The 11,214-nt window shown below is 45.6% G+C and overlaps 1 gene segment (V, D, J or C); it reads right to left on the bottom strand.

Moving 5' to 3' along the window:
- Positions 1-6,726: 6,726 nt before the first annotated feature.
- LOC308572124 (T cell receptor alpha chain MC.7.G5-like) overlaps positions 6,727-11,214 on the bottom strand; it is a 123,966-nt gene continuing 119,478 nt past the window's right edge. Inside the window, exons 4-7 of the C gene segment in view lie at positions 10,925-11,200; positions 9,713-9,760; positions 8,642-8,749; positions 6,727-7,089 (exon numbers count right to left, since the gene is read on the bottom strand).

The following is an 11,214-nucleotide window of genomic DNA, read 5'->3' as shown; positions in this document are numbered from 1 at the left end:
CCCGTCTATAAATGGTTACTGGTGTAGATGTCTCCCAACAGTATCTAGGTGAACTAGTAGGTAGATGGGTCTGATAATAGCTTTTCATTATCCACTCCTCACCAGAGGTGGAATCTCTTCTGTACAGAGGTAGCATAATTATGAATACTCTAAAAGCTGGGGGCAGATAGCAGGGGATCGCTTTGGGGTTTATTTCCCTGAAATGGGCTTCTGGGGGTCATTGGCTGACCACTTGGAAAAGAGAATCTGGGGACAGATAGAACCTCAGTCTGATCTTGATGAACACAGCTGTTGCCAATAGTTGGTGCCTTAGCCAATATCAGAACTGCAGGAAGGAAAACCCATGTTTCATAAACACTTCTGTATCTTTCCACTGTCTACCAAATAACACTTCCCACCATATGTAGCTGGGGAATCTGTACCTATTTCACTTGGGCTTTAGTGACTGCATGGACAGAACTGGATATTTGGTACATGGATAGAGAGGCAACCGAGTGACTATTAACAGCATCACTAAAGAACCTGCACTGATAACTTGTTTGATACTGGGCTAGATTTAGGTTCCAAGGACCTGAACTGCTTGGGCCTAGGTTACCTGGGAGGCAGCATAGATTGTCATAGAGATCAGAGACCATCCTTGTGCCACAGCCTGGAGATGTCCATCTAGCAACCACGACAAAGAGTGTCTTCTGTATTGATGCTCACACTCTGGAATGGCCCTCCTTCCTCCCCAAACCCCTACAGTCTGGCATGCACCAGCTGATATCATTTGAGTGCATACTTTTAAAAAAATGATGATCCTGTTCACCATGTCCTTTGCTGGCTTTTGATGCTGTTGCATTTTAAGTATTAAGAACATAAACATAGGAAGAGCCTAGATCAGGTCAACGTCCCATCTAGTTTAGCATCCCCTTCTCTCAGTGGCCAATCGGATACTTCTGGGAATCCAGCAAGCAGGACCTGAGGACAAGATGTACCCTTCTGCTCTTTACAGCAACGTATTCAGAAGCCATACTGCACCAGACCCTCAGAATATAGCCATCGTGGCTGGTAGCCATTGCTAGGTTCTCCATATATCTGTCCAGTCCTCTTAAAGCTGTCCAAGTTGATAGACCTGGGAGTGACGAAAAAAGTATTCCTACCAGCTGGTCTGTTTAGGTTTGATTTCATTTTTGCATCTTGCCTATTAATCATAGGACTCAGCAAACTTTTTCAGCAGGGGGCTGGTCCACTGTCCATCAGACCTTGGGGGGGGGCAGACTATATTTTTTTGGGGGGGTGGGGGACAAATTCCTATGTCCCACAAATAACCCAGAGATGCATTTTAAATAAAAGCACACATTCTGCTCCTGTGAAAACACAAGGCAGGCTCCACAAATAACCCAGAGAGGCATTTTAAATAAAAGGACACATTCTACTCATGTAAAAACATGCTGATTCCCGGACCGTCCGCCGGCCGGATTGAGAAGGCGATTGGGCTGGATCTGGCCCCCAGGCCTTAGTTTGCCTACCCATGCGTTAATGTGTGTTGCCTTGAAGTGGAGGCATAGGTAATATATAGGTGTCTTAATAAATAAAAGTATTCAGATTTGACTCTGGCAGACTCTCCCATTCAAAGAGGGTGTTGGAGGTCTTCAGTTGCCCCAGATTTCATTTCCAACCTGCCCACAACTAAAGCAGCCACAAAGTTATTCTTAGACCTTGCAGACTCCTTGAGTGGTGATATACTTAGCTATTCTCTGCTTCTCAACCCCCACCCTTTGCACCTGCAGCCTCCATCTTGACTCCACGCAGCACCTTGCACCCTGCGCTTGCGGTCTAACGTTTTCTCCGCCTCCCTGGCTGCCTGCTCGAGCCCTGCCACGTGCCGTCTCTTTGAAGCTCCCCACCTCTCTGGAAAACAACCCTTGTTTTCAAGAGGAAGCGGTTCCTGTGGGGTGAGCTTCAAACGCTGACCCAGAAAAACCCACGCGCTTCTGACGTCATGGAAGTGAGCTGGTTGGCTTTGACCCATTTAGGGGGTTGACATAGTTTCCACTTCCTGCTGCCTTGTTGCCACCGTACCTAGCTTGGGGGTGGCGGGGAAAAGTTATTTTTGAGAATTAAAACTTAAATAGGGTCACTGGGTTAGGGGTTGAAGGCACCTGTTTGGCGGAGGCTAAAAATAAGCTCACGAGGTCAAGTTTCTAAAAGAAAGTGGGTCTTTGACCTAGGCTGGCTAAACATCAAAGTTTTCCCTCCTCCCCCCCCCCCCCCCGGGTTGGCTGTGCACAAGTTATTCTTGGTCTTGCACACCAGTGCTAGCTGCAGTCGCCCCCACAATAAGTCCACATCTGCTTTGTTGTTGTTTAGTCTTTTAGTCGTGTCCAACTCTTCGTGACCCCATGGACCAGAGCACGCCAGGCACTCCTGTCTTCCACTGCCTCCCGCAGTTTGGTCAAACTCATGCTGGTAGCTTCCACAACACTGTCCCACCATCTCGTCCTCCGTCGTCCCCTTCTCCTTGTGCCCTCCATCTTTCCCAACATCAGGGTCTTTTCCAGGGAGTCTTCTCTTCTCATGAGGTGGCCAAAGTATTAGAGCCTCAGCTTCACGATCTGTCCTTCCCTGTGAGCACTCAGGGCTGATTTCCCTAAGAATGGATAGGTTTGATCTTCTTGCAGTCATAGTTCATTTTATTTGTGGATGATTCCTTGTGTAGAACATGTGACTATGAGTTAAGGGTATCTGCGCCATACATTTAAAACACTTCTTTATCAATCATGGCTTCCCCCACTGCATCCCGGGAAGTGTAGTTTGTTAGGGGTGCTGAGAATTGTTAGGAGACCCCTTTTCCCTTCACAGAATCAAAATCTCCAGAGTGCTTTAACAATCCCCTTTCCCGGAGAAATGGGAATTGTAGCTCTGTGAAGGAAATAAGGGTTCTGGGACTTGTTACGTGACTCCCTAACAAACTACAGTTCCCAGGATGCCTTGAGTGAAGCCATGGCTGTTAAAGTGGTATAATAGTGCTTTAAAGAGCCAGTGTGCTGTGGTGCTTAGAGTGCTGGAGTAAGACCTGGGAGACCCGGGTTCAAATCCTCTCTTGGTTGTGAAGCCTACTGGACCAGGCAGACACTCTCTCAGCCTAACCTTCCTCACAGAGTTGTTGGCAGAGTAAAATGGGGAGAAGTCTATGAGCCTCCATGAGCTCTCGGGAGGAGATATAAATGTAATAAATGACAGATAAATGTTTGGTGTGGATGTGACCCAAGTCCCATTCATTGCACAACAGCTATGGGACTTAGGATAGGAGTGCCAACTTTAAGATAAGCAGTGGAACAGATTCTAGAGTGGCTGGGGCACGAATAATACAATTGTTATTAATAATTATTATAGTTCTGCCTTTTAACAGTTGGGCAAGAGAGAGTTTTGCCGTCTTCTCTTGGTCTTGCCATGCCAAAATCCCCTCCACTAAGAGTGTGGACCCCTGACCCCTGCTGAATCTGATCATTATTCATCTATGCCGGAGAGAGCACTTTGCTGATGGGATGGATGGTGGTGTTATTTTTTAAAATAAATCAGTAAAGTATTATCTGAGACAAATAGGGATCTTACATGGCAACCAGCCGTGATGGTTTTGCTCTGCCTCCACAGAGAGAGTAATACCAGTTCCTGTAAATCATAGGAGGAGAGAGGGCTCTCCTGCCCAGGTCAAGCTTGCCAGTTTCCCACAAGCCACAGTGGGAACTGGTTGCTGGACTCGATGGGCCATTGGCCTGATTCAGCAGGCTCTAACCTTTGTATGTCTTCTGCATACACCGAACCCAGAAGACACCTGGATTTTCTGCTGATGTGCATTGGACAGTTGTGATGGTAACTAATCAGATACGGAATCACAGAGTTGCAGGCCAGGGTGGAACAGCTCAGGCCCAAAGGCCAAATGTGGACCTCCAGGTCTGTCTATCTGGCCCTTGGGACTCACCCAAAGCTATTCTCCTTCACCAGCCCTGCTCCATAACCCTCCTTGGGTGTCTCTTGTCAGGCTGGAATGTGTGATAGAACCGCAAGAATGCTTCTTGCTGTCTGGATGGAAAACAAAGTGCATTGGTTCCCCCAAAGAATCCTGTACCCCTCGCAGGTATACAGTTCCCAGCCCATTCAACACATTTTAGTTCCTACATTTCTTTGGGCATGTGCTTTAAATGCAAGGTGACTGAAATTCGTATCCATTGCTCCACCCATTTTTGTCTCTGGCCCTGCCCATCACTGCCACGTGACCCATGGATGATTTCCCCCAAAGGAATGTAGCTTGAAAAAACTTGGTTTCATTTCCAAACTCCTCTAATTGTTAAGAAGCGTTTCCTAGTGTTCAACTGAAATCCACCCTTCAGTAGTAACCTTAAGAGCATGAGATCCAAGGTCCTTTCACACATTACACTGGACACACACAGGTACAAGCTATCTCTACGCATGTGCAAGCATTTGTGTGAAAGAGTGTACACATGTCATTTTGATGTGGGCTTAGGGCTGAAAACCTGACTTAATGCCCAGCCAGGTTTCAATTCCAATAACTCTCACTAAAGAAAAATATGTATTGCATTGTAGGCAGATAAAGGACTGAGAAGGCGATTTTAACCTCTGGAAAAAACTCTGGAAAAATGATTTGAAGTTTACAGCATGTTATTCTTTGAAAATGTTTTACAGATGGTATTTAACTCCAACTAGGCTTGCTAAGATGTATACGACTGAATCAGATAAGTGCTGGACATGCAATGAGGTTGAGGGAACATTCTTTCACATGTGGTGGACTTGTAAAAGGGTAAAATAATATTCGGAAATTATCCATAATGAACTGGGAAAAAAGTTTAAAAGTACTTTTCCAAAAAAACCAGAGTCCTTTTTGTTGGGGATAATTCAGATGGATATTCCCAGTTGTCAAAAAAAGGGGGGTATTTATTTATGCCAGTACTGCAGCCTGTATTTTGTTAGCCCCAAAATGGAAAACGAGCGAGGTCCCAACTAAATATGAATGGTAACTTAAGTTGACAGAATATGCGCAGCTTGCAGAGAACAAGAACATATGTTTAGAGAAGATTGGAAAACATTTATTGAATATATGGGGGTAAATTGTGTACACTTGAAAACATTGGCAGCAATAAGATAACTTCAACGGTGTAAATAAGTTTTGATGGATGTAATAATGGAATACTGAATGGTTTCATTTTTGTAAAATATGCAGGGATCTATATATAAAATGAACCATGGAAGGAGAAGAAGAGAAGTCACTGATATTTTAAGGATGTTTAAATGAATATTTTAAATGGTAAAACAGAAAAGTTAATAAAAAATATATGTAAAAAAAAAAGGGGGGGATTGGGAAGGCGATCAGGCCAATGGCCCATCAAGACCAGCTTCCCATTCTCAACATGGCCAACTAGATACCTATATGAAACCTATATGCAGGACCTGAGCAGAAGATCATTCTCACCACCTGTGGTTTCCAGCAACTGGTATTGAGAAGAATTTCTGCCTCTGACTGCGGAGGCAGAACCGAGCAATCATGTCTAGTTGCTATTGATGGGTTCTTCCCATCTCACTACAGCACTCTGGTTTGGAGGAAGCATACTCAAGGACGAGTCCTGCTCTTCATGCCAAAAACGCAACCTGGCAAAAGGAAGTACCCATGAGCATGTGCAGAGTGCCTTCCCCTAACTTCACAGTAACTTCGCTCACCTGCCTACCTATTATTGGAAGATGGGTTTCAAGATTAGAGTATTTGACTTGCAGACATATGAGGCCTCAACAGCTCTCATTTCAGTAATTAAGTAACAAGCAAATAACTTTTCCTCCCCCTTTCCAAGCATTCCCACACTCCATCTCATTATGCCTCGAAGATATGAAAATGCAATCTGGATGTTTAGCTTTTTGTGTCCTTATAACATTTGTATAAGGGCCCATTGCTAACTTGGCGGAGGGGAGTCAAGAAATAACTAGCAAAATATGAGATTGAGTTCCCGAGGAGGGCAAACAGGATGTTGCAGACTGAGTTGAGAGATACAGTGGTACCTTGGGTTAAGAACTTAATTCGTTCTGGAGGTCCGTTCTTAACCTAAAACTGTTCTTAACCTGAGGTACCACTTTAGCTAATGAGGCCTCCTGCAGTCATCGCAACGCCAGTGCATGATTTTAGTTCTGAAGCAAAGTTCTTAACCCGAGGTACTATTTCGTTAGCGGAGTCTGTAACCTGAAGTGTCTGAATCTGAATCATCTGTAACCTGAAGTGTCTGTAACCCGAGGTACTATTGTAATTGTATGATATATTTTAGCATCGTGTTAACCTCTGACCCTTCCGGTCTCTCTCATTTCTTCCTCTTGGCTACAAATGTGAACTCTCCTTAGAAGCTACTTCTGAATAAGAATTCAGAACAACGCATTTCACGCCTATGTTACTGTCATTTCTGAATTTCTTATTTGTCTATCATGTAGCAGCAAGAACTTTCTGACAGCAAGAGTTGTTCGACAGTAGAACAGACTTCCTCAGAAAGTGCTGGGCTCTTCTTCATTGGACGTTTGAAAGCAGAAGTTAGATGGCCATCTGCCATGGATGCTTCAGCTGAGATTCTTGTGTTGGACTTGATCCCTCCTAACTCTACAATTCTATTATTCTACCATTTCATTTTTGTGGACCAGTGGGCGGGGGCGGAGAAAAACCACCACATATTCATAAAGCACCAGACATGCATAGAGGATTTAAACATATACACTTTTAATAATCTGTAAGAATACAGGATGCTTCGTGTAGATTATATTCACAAGATAGTGTGATACAATGAAGCAGGATGTTGGTTTGTCGACTTTATCTCTCTCCCAGAGCTCATGAGCATTAAGCGGCTGTACAAAAAAAGCAAAAATCCAGAAGTTGAAGCTTTTCCCCTGTCAGAATAAAAGCTGGCGGCACCCCTAGCTGAAAGGAGTGCAAGAGTATGGTTCTTTCCAAGCAGTTGTAGATGTTCCTCATGTATGCTCTGTGCTGGAGATGACTTTGTACATGTCTCTGTTCTTCCACAATGTACCAGATATGTTCCCCATGTTTCTGCCATTTCTGAACTGGAAGAAGAGATTGAGAAATCCTGGTTATTATCTAGATCGGAAGCCATTGCATAGGCAATCTTTGCAGAAAGATGCAAGCATCAAAGACAGGAAAACATACATTCAGCTACAGGGTTTATGGCTTTTGTTACAGGGAGTGAGGAAGGCAATCTGGTCCCCTAGATACTTTTGCAATTGCATAATAACAGAGCCCTGCAGAAGCAGACAAGGATGGAGAACCTGTGGTCCTTCAGATCTTGATGAGACTACAATTCCCATCAGTCCTGTGTAGCATCCCCAATGGCCAAGGATGATGGGAGTTGTAGTCCAGCAACATCTGGAGGGTCACAGGTTCCCTGCACCTGCTAAATAGATAAGGTAAAAGGTAAAGGACCGGTTAAGTCCAGTCAAAGGTGGCTATTGGGCATCTTGTTTTTCAGGCTGAGGGAGCCAGCATTTGTCCACAGACAGATTTCCGGATCATGTGGCCAGCATGACTAAACCGCTTCTGGCACAATGGAACACTGTGATGAGTGCCAGAGAGCACAGAAATGCCATGCTATAAATGGACACCTTAACTCATTCATCCAACTCCCACCAATCCTAGCCATCATGGGCAATGGTCAGGGATGATGGGAGCTGTAGTCCCACATCTAGAGGGTCTGTTTAATCCAGCATCCCCCCACCTGGCAAGCAACATTGCCCAGCCAAATGTCTTTGTGAAGCCCACGAACAGATCAGCCCTCTCCATCCAGGATCCATGGGCCTACTGGTCTCAGGTTGAAGGTCCCATTTGGCCTTCATGGACTGAAAGTCTCAGGATAATTCTTAGCCTCTGTGGATTTGTCTATCTCCCCATCTCAGGCAATGAATTCTATAAATTAAGCTTCCATAACTAATCCAGTTCTTCAGTCCAAAAGGATGTAAAATCAAACCCTAACACCTTGGTACCCATTCATCAGAACAGAGTTGGAGAGGACCTCCAGTCTGCAGGTCAACCAGCCAGTTTGCCCTGCGACACCACTTTCCCCAAACCACGCCCACCTGTCAATCAGCTGATGGCATTAGGCGATGGGGGAGGGGCTCAGTCCTGCCTTGCTCAGCTCCCCCAGTGTGTTTCCAGTAGGGAATGCTCTGGCATAACAAAACCTCGGCAAAGAGCAGGATTGGCACCTCTGCTCATCAGCTGGTGAATGGAAAGTTCAAGCCTGCATGTTCCTTGTTGACCACTCCTCTCCAGCAGGTCAACTTTGGCATGGTGCTGACATCATCATGATGTCAGGTGGTGGTGGGGCCTTCTGGGAAGGTGGGGAGATTAAGAACTGCCACCACCTTCCAGGCCAAAAAGGTTCCTCACTCCTGTACCAGAGCACAAGGATAAGGAGCGATGATGGTTCCTCTGGGGCAACAGCCCAACTGATGGTGAACTGTGAATCACCGTGAGATACGGAGACAATATTAGGGAAAAAGCCAGAGCTCCAAAGACAACCTTCGCTGACCAGATACATTTTGGACCACAGCTCCCATCAGCCCCAGCCAGGACTCTTAAGTGAGTCTGTTTCTTGCTTACCTCAGCTAGACCAAGCGTGGAAGGTGAACAGCAGGTTGAAGGCAACACACTTGAGGAAAATGACTCGCAGTCCTAGCACGGTGAGCGAGAGGAGATTCAACCTCTCATCTGATTAAAACAAAGGATGGGGGGGGGGAAGAGAGAAAGAGAGAATAAATGCCACAAAAGAACAGGTGTCCGTTTGCAAGCTACTGCCATGGACAATTTGGACGGTGAGTGTTGTTGTTTTTAAAGCAACGAGGTCTCTTCTGGACTCTTGCCATTTTTGTGGGAGGGATTCAATCACAAACTGGCATATTTAGAATAAAAAAATTCCTTCCAGTAGCACCTTAAAGACCAACTAAGTTAGTTCTTGGTATGAGCTTTCGTGTGCATGCACACTTCTTCAGATACACACATGCACACGAAAGTGTGCATGCACACGAAAGAAGAAGTGTGCATGCACACGAAAGCTCATACCAAGAACTAACTTAGTTGGTCTTTAAGGTGCTACTGGAAGGAATTTTTTTATTTTGACTATGGCAGACCAACATGGCTACCTACCTGTAACTGGCATATTTAGGTTGGCCCAATTAAAGTGGATTGACGTGCTCAGATGCGCGACGGAGAGGGCTCCTAGCCACAATGGCGACACCCTGTTGCCACAGTTGGAGGCAGAAATGCTTCTGAATGACGCTTGCTAGAGACTACAGGAGGGGAGAAGGCTCCTGTGCTCAAATCCTGTTTCCTGGCTTCCCACAGGCAACTGTTCAGTCACTAGGCGAAAAGGATACTGGACCAGATGGGCGATTGGCCTGATCCAACGGGCTCTTCTTGCCTTCTTAAGCAACAAACCTACTTTTCTTTTTAGGCCAGAGTGCGCTATTATTACACCAATGGCATGTTGCAGAATACACCCCCCCTCCCAATATTCTCACTGGGTCTGCTTTAGTCAAATTCTGGCAACTAATCTACAGACAGCTAAGCCAGAATGGCTAGTTGTCAACCCTACTTGCTCATGGGGGCAAGATTATGATTTGATTTTCATTCGGTTCCCAGTCAAGTTGCACATCCCTTTTTGCACAAACGTACCTGTCTCAAAACCGCCTGTTGTCTTTTCTGAGCAGGTGGTTGCAGCCTCTGTAACAATGATGGGAATGATAATTAATGATGATGATAAAGGATTATTACATTTTCAGTTTTCATTGATTCTCTTTCCTTTATCAAATAATTTTTAGTGAAGTTTTAAAATTACAGGGAAAGGGGGGGAATTGGAGAAAGAAAAGAGAGAAAGAAGTTGCAAGAAAAGCATTATGCAGCATTAATGCAGGCATGAAACATGCATATAGCAAAATATGAGGTAAAAGGATGGGATTGAATTTCCTGATCCCTTGACCTCAGGAAGCAAGGCTGGTGACGAAGCTATTGCAGCTTCCAACCTGTACACCACAACTTGCCAGATGTGGTGTCTCCTCACTGAATTGTTTTAGGTGGTTGGTAAGAAGAAAACTGGGGTGCGGGTGGCGCTGTGGGTAAATCCTCAGCGCCTAGGGCTTGCCGATCGCATGGTCAGCGGTTCGAATCCCCACGGCGGGGTGAGCTCCCATCGTTCAGCCCCAGCTCCTGCCCACCTAGCAGTTTGAAAGCACCCTTAAGTGCAAGTAGATAAATAGGTACCGCTTTATAGCGGGAAGGTAAACGGCGTTTCTGTGCGCTGCGCTGGTGCCGGCTCGCCAGAGCAGCTTCGTCACGCTGGCCACGTGACCCGGAAGTGTCTCCGGACAGCGCTGGCCCCCGGCCTCTTAAGTGAGATGTGTGCACAACCCTAGAGTCGGACACGACTGGCCCGTACGGGCAGGGGTACCTTTAAGAAGAAAACTACCTTTTCTAAAAATGCTTTCACACCACTGTTCAGTTTTGGCCGGTTCGCCTTTGTGGACAGTTAAAGCACAAATAATCAATCAATTCTTTCCCCCAAAATAATCCTGGGACACTGCAGATCACCCCTCACTAAGCTACAGTATCCAGCACGCTTGAGAAACTGCAGAATTATTCTGAGTTGAAATAATGTGCTTTAAAGAATGTTTCTTTATGTGACCTTTGTTTTGATGGCTATTTTGGGTTGTGGTTATGGGGTCTTAGCACAGACGCCAGCGGTTGTGGCTTCAGTGGGCACTGTTGTCTCCTCATTGCTTTTTAGCGTTTTGGATGGTAAGCTGCCTTGAGACTTTTTGAAGACCAGGCAGAATATATAGATTTTCAGATCATCGTCCAATTGGCTTGCAAACATTTACACAGTTTTACCTGCTGACTCCGATGGAAATCTATTGTTATTTTGCTCAGCATAACAACCATCAGCCTCTTTGGCTTTGCCCCAGATCACTTCGCCGTAGCTGGGTGTTTCCTTGCCACTTTCTTTCACTACGACGACTGAGCCATTGACCTCGTGTTCATCAATTCCATCAGCCCCCACTCTGATGGGTGCGGGGGAAAAGTCGGTGATAAGGCAGGCAGAAATGTCTCTGTCTCCTTCCTTGGGTGACTGTAGTTTGTAGACGGAAGGCTCAGATGGCTCAAGCTCTGAATGGGGGGAA

The sequence above is a fragment of the Podarcis bocagei genome (assembly GCF_964188305.1).
Source record: "Podarcis bocagei genome assembly, chromosome: 13".
In the NCBI taxonomy this organism is placed as follows: domain Eukaryota; kingdom Metazoa; phylum Chordata; class Lepidosauria; order Squamata; family Lacertidae; genus Podarcis; species Podarcis bocagei.
The sequence above is the reverse complement of the archived record's forward strand: the minus strand, read 5'-3'. Positions and strand labels throughout refer to the sequence as shown.